Source organism: Trachinotus anak, unplaced genomic scaffold (genome assembly GCF_046630095.1).
Source record: "Trachinotus anak isolate AG129_WGS33_773 ecotype Australia unplaced genomic scaffold, CSIRO_AGI_Tana_v1 ptg000013l, whole genome shotgun sequence".
NCBI classification, from domain to species: domain Eukaryota; kingdom Metazoa; phylum Chordata; class Actinopteri; order Carangiformes; family Carangidae; genus Trachinotus; species Trachinotus anak.
Genome location: NW_027273864.1, coordinates 17,406,114 through 17,423,639, shown reverse-complemented (window position 1 = coordinate 17,423,639; position 17,526 = coordinate 17,406,114). Strand labels below are relative to the sequence as shown.

Below are 17,526 nucleotides of genomic sequence, written 5' to 3'. Positions count from 1 at the left end.
GTGTTTGTTTTTTTTTTTCCCACAAGTTGCGTTGGATATGTTGCTGCACCCACACATGCTGCTGCCATTTCATGTGTTGTTATTGTTTACTGTGCCTGCCTTCTTCTTCGCTTAGAGTTCGTCAAACTAGAACGCCTGCAGGGTTCTCATACTGCCCTCGTCAGTCCAAGAAGAATCACACCACAAGTACATACCACACTTACGCTACCTTCGGTTCCTACAGTACTGTAGATCAATAAGTACCCTCACATTTTCAGAATTTCGGCATTGACTTTGATCCTGAACTATCAGTTTTTGTGACATCCTTAGTGCCAACTTGAGATATACAGTAGTCTGGCTCCGCAGAACAGTTGTGTATTGTTTATATTGTGTTATGGTGATTAAGCAGTGAACACTGTTGTGGATTGGGAAAAGCAACGTTGTCTTCAAGCTGAAGTGCTGTGGGGGAAAACTGCTTCATTTGCCTGAAAATAGCTTGTGAAATGAGCCACCTCCTATTATCCCACAGTTTCCTCCATAAATTGTATTTTTTAAATAACCTAAATTTAAATTTTTGCTTATGCTACAACTTTGTTTTGTTTTGCTTTTTAATCAGGTAACTGATAAATGCAAAATATTTAAAGTAATAAACAGCTTTTTTTTTTTTAGCAGAGAAGACAGTATAGAAAATTACACTTGAGGAGTCATTTAAGGTTTCATTCTGTATAGGAAATTATTTCTGTGTAAGGATGAATGATTTCTTGTAGAAGAGTGTGATTTCTTTTTTTTCTTTCTGATGGAAAATGCAGTTTGAAAAATTGCTCACAAATTCCCTTGTGTAGTCAGGGCAAGTGTAAGTAAACATTTGCCACCTTGTGTTACTTTTCGAATTTACGATTCATTCAATCACATAAAAATTTAATGTCAGATTTTTGTCCATGAGGCTATTCATTTGAAAATGTTAGTTCATGTTTTTCAAGCTTTTTTTAGTAAGGAATACTTGTTATGTGATTTCCATTCTAGGTGTAATATTGCTGTATGCCCTGACACCAAAGAGTCATCGAGAGCACTAACAAATTAAATTAGTGCTACTGTATGAGTAATAATGGAAATAATGAAAGTGAAATATGTTGCTGTATAAGAAATCAGTTCATCTTTATGAGTAATATGACAAAGTGCAGGTCATAGGTTGTGAGTCAAACTCAACAAACAAACAAGATATCTATAGTTTCAACCAACAATTATCCCACCATTAACAATAAATTAAAGTGTATTTCGGCCGTTAATGGCTCCCATGCTTTAATATCCCCATCACAGTATTTACTCAAGCCACATTCAGAAATCAAAATGATTTCTTTATGCAAAAACTCATAATATAATTTTTATCCATTAGACTGAACCATTTTTCCAGTGTGAACATAATACATACTCAAAAGTTCATAAGCACTAGTGCATAGTATGCATCTATGCATTTACAACCTCTAGAGCAGTTGTTCCCAATCTTTTCCAACTCTTGGCCCATTTGAAAATCTCAAATGTTGGCAGCCCACACCCAACACTACAGAGGTCAAGTAACACGTTGTCAGAGCACTTTTTATTTTAATGATAACAATGGAACATTCAGGATTGAACTGAGTGCTGGCGAAGCTATTGTTGTTCTTTTTTATTTTAGGGGGGAGAGATCAGTGGTCGTTTCACCATCTGTCTCTTGACTCTTCCTTTTAATTCTCTTGCTAACCAGCTATCCAGTTTGATCCTCTAGTTTTTTGCCACAGATGTAATCTTTTAGCACACATTCAGACTGAGATAGCAAACAAGAATACAATGTGTTATGGCGGCACAGTGGTCCAGCCGACGACAAGATAAAAGTTTCTGTCATTGGCTTATCACAGTGATAGGCATTAATGCGACCAAAAAAAGGATGAAAGGAGTTTTTAAACATTTCTAATGTTTTTCAAGAACATACTCTAGCGGTTCAATAAATGTGTCCTGGCCCACAGGTTGGGAAGCACTGCTCTAGAGGCTGCACTGCTCCATAGAGGTGCCCTTTGGAGTTCTCCATTCAATTATGTATTACCAAAATGGTTTGTGTGTATTGTTGTCTATCAAACGTGTTGAATGCATTGCCGTCACAAAACTTTTCCCAAGCAGATTGAAAAAATATTTTAAATCCTAACTTTAATGCATTAATGTTCATTAGCTAGCTATCTTCTTCTTCTTCCCTGCTTTTGTGGTCCCTTTGCTGAATAGCACAAAACCAGTGGCAGGATGTGTATTGTGTCGCCCACCTGCTGGCATGTGTTCATGTGTGTCCTTGTTCAACACAAATAAAAGGGATTGCACAACCTACCGCAGGGTACCTTTGACGCCAGCTGGATCAAAGTAGCGAAGATTGGACAAAGCATGATCATGAGATCATGAGAGGAGTGACAAACGCATCAAGAGAAGTGTAAACATTTCTTCCATCCATACCCCGTTTCTCTCTGCTATCACAGTTAAATGACATACAAATCAATCATTATTATTTTGTGCATTGTGTTATATCTGTAATCATCAGCCTCACAGTGTGGGCTTAAGATGACCCCATGTCCACTTGATATAGCTGCCTTGACTTCCAGTTGTGCCCACATCTCTGTCACGATTTAAATAACGTTTGAGAGGCAGAGCGTCTTCAAGCAGTCTCTTCTTCAGTAACCACCATTTACAGTATTGTTGCTTTGCTGACATGTTTACTATACAAGCTTACTGAATACATGTTTGCAGCTCATTTATGGCTACAGTAGTAACAGGCATTTTGTGTCTGTATATCCTGAATAATGTATATCAGTGTATATCCTGAGTAGTGTATATAGAAGGAAAACAAAACAGGTCTTCTCCTGCTTTGCAATTATAGGCACAAACACCATAAACTGTATTAATTTTAAATAAAAAAATTATTCATATTCACAAGTGAATTTCACGCTTCAGAGACTTGAGCAGCTCTGGCAGTAAATTATACTGAAGTGCAACATAACAATGCTTTATTTTATATGATAATTACAGTAGTTTGACATTAATTGTGATTAAAGAGTTTATTTGTTTAACTTATGTTAATCAAGGCAATTGGTCATCACTTCATTACTTGGTGTGTATGGTTGAGTTCACCTCGTGTTTCAGCCAAGATAACTCGAAGCTGGTCACAGCACCATTTTAATCATTTAGAATGACTCACAGCCACTTCACTCCGAATCATTTCATCCGTCCTAGCAACATCCAACTGAGAACACACACACGCAAACTGGATTTGACCAGGCTGGTTTGAAACAAGGGAGGAAACATGCTGCTGGGGAAACTAGTGTACTTATTTCCTGTGCTTCATGACAATAGTGATTAATGTCCAGGCAATAAGGCACTGTCACTGAAGGACATACACTGCTGCACTCAAGGACTTGGCCATATCAATAAATGTCCTGTGCCCTTCAGTCGCCACGTCCTCTTTGCCCTTAAACAATCTTGCCGCGACGTGATACTGTGTCAGCTTTACTTACAGCTGAACTGTCAGTCACTGCTGCCCTGTGAGAGCGGAGACAATAGAACCTTCAGGCTCCTTCTTCCTGCATTGTGTTATTGTGGGTCAGCAGAGCATGTGTTTGCTTTGTGCTCATTGTTTTTTTTTTTCTTTGTCTTTTTTTTTTTCCTGTGGGCTACATTCAAGATTGTCTCTTTCTGACTTGAGGAAAAACAAATTCAAAAGTAGGCTATCCCGTCCACAAGGCTCATTTTCCTTGTCTTGAATTATGGTGACAATCGCTGAAGATATAGCATTATGCTGTGCATGTTTAATCAAGCTCAAGGTGCCCTGCAGAATGCAAAATAAGCTCGTTGAATGGGAGTCAAATTATGTTTGATGAATTGATTTTTAAACTTTGCATAAATTATATCTTTGTTTTCTTGAGCAGCTGTAGAAAGTGGGAAATATACCTTTGGGGTTACCTTTATTGCAAAATGCAGTCACTATTTATAAGTTAAAATGTAGTCATTAGTCAGCTGTTGAAACTCTGCAGTGATAACTGTGTAACTGTGTAGAATAGATGTCACTGTCGGGACAGACGTGGGCTTTGTTTCAATGGAACAGTAACAGAATGCTTTAAAATGAAACTGAAACAATACCATGTAAACCCGACAGCTCTTAGATCTTTGGCATTAGCTGTTTAGCACATTTTGAAAAAGAACACCCCAGGGTATTGGTTTTATGTAACTTGAAGGTTTACTGTGTCTAACATTTTCAGTGGGCTGCTTATATATGTACTGATTTAAAAAAATGTGTAAAAGATTTATTTTGACATTATTTGCTATGGTTTTTATGTACCTTTTTTGTTAAGTGTCAGTCTTACGGATATTTAATTATTGAGGTCAACATCAATATTAACCCTGATAACAATACACCAGCCAATAGTTGTTGCATAAACAGACATTTTTAATTACAATCCATTAAATATGGTTATTTAGGAACAATGAACTTGACTGAATAATACATGAAAACATTATCTCTGGTTTTCCCGTACTTGACTTTTGTTATGTATTGGCCGTCATATTGGCCAGTATGATACTGAATATCTCTGTTAAGATGATATCGGCTGGGTTATTTATCAGTTCTGCTCTTAACATATCAATTGGTATTAAGATTAATATATACAGAAATATAGTTGTAATAGTAATTTTTCACGGTTCTATAGAAAATGATGATGAGCGTTTTTCCAATTCTTGAATTCACGAGATGAAATGTTTGTAAAGAGGAGTTTGATTTGAAGAGTCATCTTAAGAAAATGAGATGCTACAATTAGCTATAGTTAGCTGTAGTTAACTCACTTGTCAGATGGGACTGTTGAAGCAGCTGACAATAATTGCACCTCAATGCTGTAAAACCAACCTCTACATTTTTGAGAGTTTTGCTTGTAGGAAATCTGAAAAGGTCCCTTTGCAAAGGGGGAAACAGATTTCACTACCCAATAGCCTAAATGCTATCCAAAAGATTTTCTACAATGTTGCCATCTTTCCAAATAGGTATAAGACTTAGTGATGATGCCACTCACCAAAATTAGAAAGAGATACAGCAGTGAGTAAGTCAGATGAAGGCTAAAAAAATCAATATGAAGAAAAATGCGGGTACTTGGAATGTAAATGCATTCTCTGTCAAGTAAGTATTATAATTAGGTTGCTATAACATTGCATCATAGCTTGATTATATACTGTTAATTTTGCACCATACACTAAATGAATAGTACACGAAGAATAGTACTGTGTAACATATTGAGGGTCATTCATTACATGAGTGGTAGATACAGAAAGAGAGTTGTAATCAAATATAGTTTGGTCAGGTATAAGTTTAACACTGAGTCAATACCCACTTTTCCACTCCAGTGCTAAACCCATTTCATTAATTCCTTGAGTGTGTTTTTTTTCCCCTCCCCTCACTAAGTTAACACTGACAGATCAGTCCCCAGGTTCTTTCCTTTAGATTTAGAATGAGATTGATGTTCTGTTTGTTTCTCTCAAACACTTGGACTGTCTCTCTGGGAGCTTTCTTTATTTCTAGAGAAATCTCTCAAACAATGGCAGGGGTTCATTAGTATTAAACCAAACCAACCCTAAACAGACAGCTAAGCATTTAAGATGGTGGTACGCCTTTGCCAGGTGCTTAATTTATTAAGATCTTTTGGACGTTGTGCGTTTGGCAAAGTAAATTTTGTGAATAAATGTGTGACATTGTAAACATGACAAAGGCAGCTAGTGTGAAAATTTGTGTTGGTTAATTTCAGAGATTTCCAAGGGAGAAGATGTGCTGAGTTAGAGTTTTTTGGAGGCAGAACAGGAGTTTAGAGACTACCCTATCGATCCTGTTGACATGCTCCCCTTTGGGGAATGCAAATGCTTCTGTTCTTCAAGACAAACATTCAAACCCTCCTGGTAATGGAACCCTAATTAACTAGGGATTTGAATACCATGGCCTTTTCCTTTGACATTTTCATATTTCACAAAGATATTGTTTCACGCTTCCTCAACAAAGACAACTCAAGTATTTATTAGATGGTGAAAAGAATTTATATGACGACATGGCCAACAGCTGAATAAGTTGAACGTTTAAAAAAAATGAAAATAAAAAAAACACTTTCCAGTTGATCCCCGGGTAATTTTAGATGCGCTGTCATACAAATTCCTGCGTGTCTGCTTATCTGTCAAACTGTGGTGTGAGCTGAAGGTGTGACAGCTGCTGCATGTTGTTGTCACAGCTAATCTAAACCTCACAACACAAGTGTTTACCGCTGCAGAGAGGAGACCTATCCCCAGGTAACCACTAATCACTGAGGGATTTCAGAGATCATCTGTTCCCACACTTTACAGTCAGCGTGAGGCAGGTGGGAGCTAGCAACCGCTCTGCCTCAATAGCCTCACGGTTCTCAAGACAATCATCTGTGTTGTTGTAATGTTTAGAATTAAATGCTTTGAGTAGGCTTTATGGCACCAGTGACATTACTGAGTGCCATCTTGATGAAATGGAAGTTGTTGCTTGGAGATAAAGAGGGGGTAATTTTGTATTCAAGCCTATGAATATTATAATTCCTGTCTCAATGGATAGATGAAAGTATTTTTATTCAGTAAAGAGGATTCGGAGGGTAGCAAGGAGGACAATTAGCTTAACCTGGACAGGACTCACCATGTTGCTGTGACCCATTGTTTCCATGTAAGAAAATGACATTATAACTGATTTGTGTAAAAAAAGCAACAATTAGTTGATTCATTGATCAATTGATGACAGAAAATTAATTGACTAAATCAACCATTTCAGCTTTTTGTCATATGCATCAGTAAAATATGCATCTTTAGGTTTTGGACTGTTAATTAGTCAATACAAGACATTCAAAGACATTACTTTGACATGTTAAAATTGTAACATATTTTTCACTTTTCAGATATTTTATAGACAAAACGATTGATATTAATCAAGAAAATAATAATTAAAGGTAAAGAAACTCAGAAATATACAATAAGCCTTGTTGTATTTGGTCCTATTTTAAAGGTCAGTATTCCAAGGCTTATTACAATGTGTCTGTCATTTGAAAAAAAATATAGCAGACTCGTCTTTAACCCATTAAGACCTAAGGCACCCTCTAAAAAAGCGTTCTAAAACCTATGCAGTGTATTGCCTTTATCCTAATGTTCATCAACATTTTTTTTTAAAAAGTCAATAAATCTTAAAAAAAAGTTGAACTGAACTGAGAATGTTGACAAATGCGCATGTCTTTCCAGCCACCCTGTAAAGCTCCAGAGGCAAAGCCAATGATTCACAAGAAAAGTCAAAGGTTTAAACTCTCAAAGGATTTTTATTTCATGTTTCTATCTGCTTCAGAGGCTGACTAATAGATGTTATAGTGACAACGTTGCATCAGGTGAATCTTTACCTCTAGCTAGCAGTGATACTGGCTGACCGGTCCTCCTCCTCCCCCTCCACCTCTGGCATGACCCACCCTGACCCACAGACTAGCTGGTTAGCAGCGTAGTAGGTTGAAGTCAGTGTCTGAATCTTGTAAGTCGCCGTTTTTGTTGTTTTCATCCAGGTAACCGCTGTAAGTTGTTTCAGTATCACTCCCTTCGCTCAGGTCGACAGCAGTTGTCCAAACCGCAACTGTAAAAACTTTTTTGCGAGATGATAATGACCGAGATGTAGTCAGGCCTACATGATCTTAAGTATAATAGGTTGAGAAGGTAGGTAGCTGGGTTTCCTCTTTCATGGCCCAAAGCAGAACTAATGTAGATGGGTAGGTGGCACATTACAGCAGATGGAAAAAAAAGATATATTCCTTACTGTTGCTACTAATAATGACAAACATGTAGGCTTTAGAAAATTTGAATATACTGTCAATTAAAATCAATTATTGTAGAATGTAGCAACTTATTGACAACTTATAGAAGTGACTGATATTTGGGCAGGCAGTTGTTGTAAGTGTCCCTCTGATCTTTTGTTGCCTGAACCTCTGTTGCTAATCTTTTTTTCATGCCCAAGGTAAAAAGTTGTGTTTTTCTAAAATAAAGAAGACAGCTCTAGAATCATAAAGGCAGCTGAGTATGATGTGAATAAAATTTATATTAAGGCTGCAGTATAGGGGGGTGGGGGGTATGATGGGAGCAGTAGAGTGGAGTTATTTTTTGATTTGGAGTCTCATGCTAGTGCTTGCTTGATCTCAGAAACTTGCATAATGTAGCTTTAAAGTTTAAAAATGGCCTTGCATTGAATCATAGGCTGTATATTTCTGAGGAATGTTTTTCATAGGGAATGTTTAAACCTGTACTTAGAGCTGCAGCAATTTGTCAATAAATCTATTAGTTGACTGACAGAAAATTAATTGGCAGATAATTTGATAATCAATTAATCGTTTTTCCTTTTTGAAGCACAAATACCAAACATTCACTGGTTAAAGCTTTTCACATGTGATGAGTTTGTGCCTTTCTTGATCATGTCTGATTGCAAACTCAGTATTTCTGGCTTTAATTTGAATCATCTTTGGCTTTAGGAAATTATCATGGGCACCTTTTACTGTTTTTATGACATTTTATTAAAATATGATGACATTTTATTAGAAGGCTTAATTGATCAGAGTATTAAAAATGACTCATGAATAATCTGAGAATATTTGTCATTTTTGCTTGATTTTATAGCATCAGATTAATTTTCTGTTAATCCCTTGTTTCAGCACTAGTTTACTGTTTGCTGTAATCTTGCCGGTCAGTGGAAGTTCACACAAAGACTTAAGAACCTGAGAGGAGCTGAGAAGGAACATGCAGGTACCAAATATTATGGTTATCTGTGATAGCCTGACAAACAGACTGTTAGAGTAGCAAACACACTCCATAACATCAACCATTTAAAAGTACACACCAGAACACACACCAGAAGTGAAGCTATGTTTTGAGACCCTTTTTCATGTGTTTTTTTTTTTTTTCAATCAAGTACAAATCCAGTCTTGTATTTTCTTTGTTTACTCTCGCTCATGTGTGCATTAGATCTCATGTTAGCCTTGGATTTGTTTTGATGCAAATTTGACTACATTTAAGGTGATGAAATTGGTGCCAAGGTGGCTTCAGTAAGCTTGATGTGCAATTATATTGTTGTCTTTTGATAGTACAATGTTTATCGGGATGGGATACACTTTCATATCCAAACAGACAACCACCAGGCTGCCATGTATGAAGGCAAGGCCAAACAAGAGTGCTAATGCGGAGGAGCCATCATCAGAGCAGATGTCCTCATTTGTCATGAGTTGTATGTTGGCATTGATGATGGGTACTTTAATAGTCTTGTAATCCCATTTGGCTAATTAGCAGCCATCTTTTCATGACATGCCACTCGATTTCTTCCGTCACAATACCTCTAAAGTTAACTATCAGGAGCATTTTCCTATTGTTTGGACTGCAGCTATGAAACTGTACATAATTTTAAATATGTCATTTCTTATTTCCCTTCTCAATTACTTCAGATATTATTTGTTAAGCGCATTGGGTCTTAAACTCTCAACCTTGACTAAATTTACCACTGCCGGTAATTATAGATGTGTTTTCTTTACTTGTCTTAAAAATTGTCATGATTTATGTCATAGTAAAATAAACCATTTTGAACAGGTGGAAACAAATCCTGTCATATTAGTTGCAAAATAAGGAACAGTGGGGATGAGGGTAACAACAGGCGACGGAGAACAGCTTGATGTGAGAAAGACATGATTCCAAATCATTTTCTTAGATGTGTAATTAGGTTTTAGCGTGTTAATTCTGGGCAGTGTAATGATATTAAAAACCAAATAGCAGGTAATGAATACATCATGAATACTGGGAATACATACAGCTTCAGTGAGCATGACTTCTGCAGGAAAAATATCAACTTACTATGCAAAAGAAATTTAATTTAAATTTCCATTATAAAGTAAAAATTTGGAAAAACTGTCAAAGGGAAATATGGACCCAAAGTCCTGTAAATACACTGCTAATATCCAGTTCATACTGTATAAGTTGTATGAAAAGGTGTCAGTTTTTCAATCATATAATTTAAAACTCAGATGATGATGATAACATTTTGCTATTTTTGCACTGATAATTCAGTGTAAAATGTACGTTGGACCACTCTGGTCCAGTCGGCCTGTGTCGTACACCTGCCATTACGTTTTGGTCCAAGTCAAGTTCTTTGGAAATAATGAAATACGTACTGTAAATACTACATACAAGTGAGACTACTAAAGAGTCTTTTACAGAGATATTGAGTGCATTGCTCTTCATGGTTTTTATTTATCACTTCTAAATTCAGCCTTCAAGTATTGATTAGAGTCCAACATCAAAGAGCAGTTAAAGAGGAAAGGAGGAGGTCTCACTGCTTGTATGGCCCCGGGCAGGCATGAAGAGCCTGTTTGAAAGTGATGCATGGAAGTGATGCATGCAAAGTCCTGGCGCAGTGGTATTATTTATGGCTAACACTGAGTCATTTGGCCAACAAGCTGCAGGTTAGGTATTTTTCCTCAGTACCAGAGTGTCGTTTTCTACTAAAGCCCATTTGATTCCACATATTTCTATTTTATTTTATTTTATTTTATTTTTGAATTTCAGCTGTATTATAACAGTATTTTACAACTTGAAACCCAAATCACTGCCATACAGAGACATAAATTTTCAGCCTGGCTGTCCACATCATTAGCCTGGCGATATAAGTGTCACGGTCTGCCCGTTGACTCAGATGGACCCATTTACATTTCCAGTAATCAGCCATCACCATTCATGAACACCAGTAATGTGTGAGGAGTGTAATGTATCCACCAGAGGCAGCTGAATTTATTTCAGAATCAATAGCTAGACAATTCATGCGGGGCTGCACACTGTGTCCTTAGGTATGACCTCAGACGTTCTTGGCACTTAAGTGACCCAGTTGCCACATTGAAAATTGAAAGCCTCACTTTACACAGTAAAGTCCTAACACTATCAGAGCTGTTATGTATGGTCATGCCACTGTGTGTGGAGACATGTTTGAGGACTGTTTATTGTAGCCCGTGAAGGGAACAAGCTATAGCTGGTCTATTAAAGAGGTCACCAGCTCTGAATTTGTTTAATCTTGTTAATGGTGTTCATCAGAGCCCCTGATGCACTCAATCAGTGAGTGCTGCAGCTATTTAATGCACTTCATTCACTGTACTAGAGCGTTGCTCTAGTAGCACATTTAACAGCAGATTGACACAATTCAGATTTACTGTATAATTTCACCATTTTTGAGGAGTAGCCATGTAGTGTAGTTTCAGCCTTTAAGTGAGGGGAGTGTTTTAAGCATCGACTTCTCCACAGGAAGTCTTGTAGTTTTAATTCATAAAAGAGTTTTGGTCAGACAACAGAACAATAGCTCATAGTTCTTTAGCAGCTTATTATGAATAGAGAATAAATGCCAGGATGTGTGTCTTTTTTTTCTTTTGTTTCTTTCTTTTTTTTTCGATTGAAGGAAGACTTAATACACTGGAGACTTTATCTAGACCTTTTCACCCACATGCTCTATCAAAGTCTGACGTTTGATGTCCTGTGTTTCTCACTTATTCCTTGTGGTAAAAGGCTGAAGAGCACATGACATGTTGCACTGCTCCAGCCTCATAACCTTTGCCTTCAGTAAAATTATAGTATAAGTATAGTATGAATCGTCACATATGCCTTTTTTTTTTTTAAGAGGAGAAAAACTGCAGAGAAGGCAGGCGTCTCAACTGAGAGTGGATTGAGAACGGTGACACATTTGGATTTAATTATAATGAGATGGTCTTATCCACTTTTCACCAGATAAGTTTAGAGAATAGACTGCAGAGCAAGTGTGGCATAATGAGAAAGTGGAGTATGCCTCCTTTGCCCTTCCTGCTATTCTGCTTGCTTTGTTGTTCAAGTTCCCTAATGAAACACAAACAAAAATGTTTTCTATTTGGGAGGAGGTCCAAGGCTGTAATGCACACAATGCCTACAAGTGCGTGTGTGTGTGTGTGTGTGTGTGTTTGACTCTGTTTTTGGATGTAATTAAAAGTTAGTCTTGAGTTTCTGTCACTTCCCTATTTCTACTTGTCTCTATATCTCACTATGAAGTTGTATTTTAGGCTATCAGCACCCTGCATGACATTGACAAAAACATCTCGCCTCAACTCTGAATGTGCAGTAGCACTTCCTGTCAATTAACATGATGAACAAAAAGCCAGACAGGTCTTGACATGCACACAGACATGCTCATATGTGCAAAAGGAAAAAAAAAAAGGATTAAGACCAGGTGTCAAGGGATATTTTTAAATGAGTTCTCTGAATTTTTATTTTAGCTTTATTTTTTTTATTGAGTCAGTCAAAGAACAATTTTAACCCTAGACTAATGGGCTTAATTTTACTGTAATATGGCTACATTTCTCTGGCCCAAGGGTGCTGATGTCCTCTTTGCTGAAACTGCTTGTTTGCTTTTAGCTGTGTCGGCCTAAATATCTGCATTGGGATTTGAGTTGTTGTTTTATTATTTCTGAGCTTGATGTTTTAGCCCCAAGGCTTGGCTCCCTCTGTGCCGTATCTCTGGCTGATCTTGGCAGTTCTCATGTTCCCGAGGTCCTTGGTGTGACTCGAACACTTCCGGGGAAAATTGAGCCGCATCGCCCACTTCCCGAGAAATGAGAAACACATGCACTCTCAAGATCAAGCTCCACTTACTCCTTCTCTGTGCTCCTCTTTTTCACAGAGAGAGACCCCCCAGCCTTGTTTTATCGCTATTACTTGTACTGGTAACCATGAAGAGCTTGACAGACTGTGGAGAGACTGAGCTGTTTCAGCACATGTTTGTCATAAATATATGTTAGTGATTCCTCAAACCAGAAAGCTAAGTAGATGTCCTCGCATTTGACGGTTTGCTCTATGCATTGCAGATGAGATCAGGCAGACAGCAGCTGTCTCCCTCAGAATGCACATTTGTTTCTCGTATACATAGCAATTTTGCATCAAGAGTCTGCCCTTCATTCATTCACGAGGCCTGTGAAAACAGCTCGCTTCTGCTTCATACGAATTCAGACGGAATAATATAAAAGTTGTTTAGACTGTAGTTTGTCTAATTAGTACATTTAACGATATGCCTTCACTCTCTCCCTAATTAAAAAACTAGCTGAGAAAATGGGGATGGGTGAAGTACATGAGCGGTGCTTCCCTCTCCCTCAGCAACCACCGTGGAAGTGTCCGCGTGTATGCAACTGTATGAGTGTAAAGCGGGACAATGCTGGAAGAGGCTGTGAAGAACACAGCAACACTGACGGACTTGTTGGAAAATTATCCACTTCTATTCGATCATGTTATTTGGTCTGTGGCCTTCATTAGGCTTATGAAGGTGATGTGCTGAAACATATTCATTGAATAAAGTGCATGCTCTTCTGGGAAGTTCGTGTTGCAGAGTTGTTTTTCACGTTCAGTGTTTTGGAGCGGCTGACTGGTGAAGTGCCGTCTAGTGCTGAAAGAGTGTGAGTGAGCTAAGTTGACTGTCCCTTGTTAATTACATCTAAAGAAACTGAACTTTTCTCAGTGATAGTGGAAACATAAAGTTACACCAGTGCTGTGTGCCTACATGGGATTTCAGCTGTTCCACTGCCACGTGTTATTCCCAGATTAAGGTTGAAAAGGTTATGATGGTTTGTCTAGACCACAGCAAAAATACTATGGTTATCCTACTGCCTTTCTAGGATAAATGTTGATATTTTAGATTTTTCTTGTGGTAAAAACCCCATGAAACTAACAATGAATTGATTTTATTAATAATAAATATTGTCTTGAGTTGCCCAAGCTGGAAATAGTGAAGTCCCCAGTGCCATAGAGCTCAATATTGGTCCAAAAAACGATTAAAAACGCATCACTGAGCCACACTGTTGTTCCTTTGTGACATCTTCATTACCATGAACATGGGCACTGTAGTTTATTTTGAGTCACTCCCACAGACGCCGCCCTGCTTTAGTAATTAGGAAATTATTCAGCTCCTCCTAAAAATCAAAGTATAACATATTAGTGACCCCTGTGCAAACATTTCTATCTTCAGTAGGATTGAAAGATGAACTAAAACATTGTTGGTTTTTGCATGCATGTATTTTCTTTAAAATTGCTACAGTACATAAATATTTCTATTTATTTGTATAATTTCTTTCATTTTTGGCACGGTGTAAGTCACCGGTCTGACACAGACATAATAAGAAATCTACCATCCCTAGCAAGTGTACTTAAACAACAGCATGCAGTGTATAATGTAGATGTCTATTTTACTTGTCGATAGTAGAATTCGCCTCTTCAAAAACACCAGCACTCTTTGTTTACATGAATTACATAGACACTGTGGCTCAGGATGTATTTGATAGCTTAATCCACCCCCTAATAGTCCTCTTTGTGAAATGGACGAGCCGCCCGGACCGTACTTCACATACCTGATGCTAACATTGGTGATGAGATTGATATTTTAACTCTGTCCCCCAATGACTAATGCAAGTTAAACGCTCCTGGTGGTTGTTAGGCTGCTGTTTTTCAAGGGCTCTCATGGGTTCTTGCCTTGTTGTTGAGTGTGATATTATGGAACAAATAGCAGGGCTTAATGGTAGTGTAGATGATTTAACTGCCCTCAGGGCAATGAAAAAGGGAAAATGATTTTGTACAAGGTGTTGTTCTGTAGGTGTTTTGAAGCCTTTTGTTTTCTCTGAGCTTTCTAAAAACAAATACTCAGATGTGAAGTTTCACAAAGCCTAAATGTAAAAAATGTCTTTCAGGCCAAACTCTTTGTATGTAGCATTTCATTGAAACTACTGTTATAACATACCACAAAATTGCCATTCACTTGTGTTTTCTGGATTTCAGATTTATGTGTGATGTTTGAGTATAGCGTGGCTCTCCTCAGTCTCCTTCAGGCCCAGCACCGACTGTGTTGTCTGCTCTGCTCTATCAGAGATGCTGTGGCTTTAATCCTTTTGCCCACAGGGGACGGCTGACATGGATGAGTGTAAACTGTTGACATGGTGCCGTCTCCTATGCTCTCTGATCAAAGACGATGCAGCCCCCCCTCGTTTCACAACCTGCCTTCAAATATGCTCCGAGTCTCTGCCACCGAGACTCCCTCCCTCTCTGTTTCACACTTCATGTTAACCTGTGTTTCCCCATAGTGAATTGATTCATCTGATGGAAACAAAGCAGCCATATATGACTGTACCCGTGCAGCCCCTGTGACCTCCCTCCGAGCGATGAATTTGATTTGGAAAACAGTGCGAAGACCATTTTTAGAGACAGTAATACGTTGACTTTGAGTGCAAGGAAAGTGTAGTGCTCAGTTTAATTAATCCCTGGTAATGATGCAACTATTAGTAAGAGCTGAGCTTGTCTTAAGTGGCTGGAGATGTGTGTGAGTGTGTGTGTATTTGTATTTGATGTGTGGCGATGCTGATCAAGCCAAATACAACTCGCCGTCTAATGGTGGTTTAGCTTTAGGAGTCCAGGGAGTAGAGCTAATGTTCTAATGTTCCCTTTAACCTCATGAGACAAATAACAAATGTAATATACAGTAGTTGTCATGGTTACAGTGGTCGTGCCGCATATGCTTTTACAACAATGGAAATCCTGTCGCATGTGTATTGAGATTTTAAAACTGAGGGTCTTGTGGGAAAAATCCTTAAAAAAAGTGAATTCCTACAAAGTGTATACATTCTGCTTGAACACACTTGAATAGTCACACATATATATCACACTTCAGTAGTCTGTTCTGGTACTGGTGCTACTGGATTTTTGTGGAAGGTCAGCTGTTGTGGCAAGCTGCATGTTTGTAAAGGAAACGGAGCGAAGAGATTTAAAATGGCGAAATTTGCAACCCAAAAACAGCTGATACAACATGGATTATCTAAATGGATTTTTTTTTTAAATGGTTTTAGCGCATGAAACAGTGATTTCTGCTTCCATTTTGGTTCTGGCAAACTGTCATCTCTGGTTTTGTTTTAGTTTTTCCTCCCGTTCCAATTTTACACAGCAACAATCTGCTTGCCCAATTGTTTGCATCCCTCTAGCAACAGGGAACCAATATTAGCCAATACATCTCCAGGTTTTGAATGCCACAGTGGGTTTCGACAGCTTAAAGCAACACAGAACACTTCTGTTTTGCTTGTTCACCTGATTGACAATGGCTTCAGTTAGACAGTTTCCTCTCCACTGGCATGGGTGCATCATTTGTGGAGCATATTCTCTGTAATGACTTTGATTGCTGTAAGCCCCGGTCTGCAAGCTCTCGGGAGTTGGGTATGCTTAAGGACAATTTGTGCTGCCAGCATTCGCTGTAATTTTGGTGACAATATTTGATTTCTTTTGGGGAAATTTTCTCTAAGACGTTAAAGAGACATTTGTATTTGAATACATGGGACTGATTGTCTACACTCCTGCTAACATAGGCTGTTTGCATTTTACTAGATCAAGTTTCCACAAAGGAGCACAGCAGGGAAGTTGTTATGGTATTATTTCATCCATACATATATTACAAACTTATTGATCATCCAGTCCATTTACAGTTTCTTTCCCAGAAAAGCTGCAGCTGCAAAGGATTTGATTGATTTGAGCTAAAGGAGAACAGGAAGCATCATAGTGGCTGCAGGAGAAGCTCCTCTTGTTTTCTGCAGATCCTATTATTAATACCCATTAAGGCTTTGTGCCAAATGACTGCACCTGGACATTTTTTTGTTTTCACTGGTTCAAACTGTGGGGCTAAGAAGTCCAGGAAACCATCCTTTGTCACAGAAGCTAGGTGGGAAGAGGGACCTGAAGATCCTTGGTAAAAGTTGTCCTTGTTAAAGTAGTCTCTGTCACCTCTGAGGGTCATAGTCCTGGCTACAGCAGCTGCAATTTGGGAGAAGATTTGAGGCACTTTGTCTGAATGTGACCATTATTTAAAGTGTAGAGGCACTTAAACTGTAATTTTGAGCATGTGTTTTTTTTAAATTACATTTATGTAAGTGTTGTATTTATAGCCCATTAGGAAAACAGAGCAGTGATCTAAGACAATTCTAAAGAAAATAAATACAAAAAAAACTGGATTTTGTTACATGATGTCAAGTTAAAATTTTCAATGACAATTTTCAATTCAGTGCCAATTTCTTAAAATTATTCTTATAAAATTGCACAACAGCATAGTGAAGAGCTTATAGCTAACACCTTTCCCACTATTTCTGAGGAAGGTCTAATATGATAGCATGAGGTGACAAGACAACATTAGTAGCAGCATTTTTCCAAAGTCGATATCTATATAGCACAATTTTCAAAATTACATATAAAATGAGTGGACTGATGTTCAGTGCAGTGATCTCTGCTTCACTATTATGCATTACATCAAGCAAAACTCTTTTTTGATTAGTTTATGTTAAACCCTTTCTTAAAATGATTAATTTTGCAATTTGATAACATTATGCTCACACTATCATAATATGACTCTGCTGAAGTTCATAAAAGGTAAAAAAAAAGAAGATAGGGCATGAATCCCACTCA

The 17,526-nt window shown here is 37.9% G+C and overlaps 1 protein-coding gene across 2 annotated transcripts in view; it reads left to right on the top strand.

The window, feature by feature from the left end:
* ca16b (carbonic anhydrase XVI b) overlaps positions 1 to 17,526 on the top strand; it is a 99,460-nt gene that overhangs the window by 5,677 nt on the left and 76,257 nt on the right. The window contains exon 2 of one of the 2 annotated variants that reach the window (XM_071495169.1): positions 8,709 to 8,799. The exons of the other annotated variant lie outside the window; for it this stretch is intronic. The gene's annotated coding sequence lies outside the window, so the exon portion shown is untranslated. The remainder of the gene's footprint in view (positions 1 to 8,708; positions 8,800 to 17,526) is intronic. 2 annotated transcript variants of the gene reach the window in all.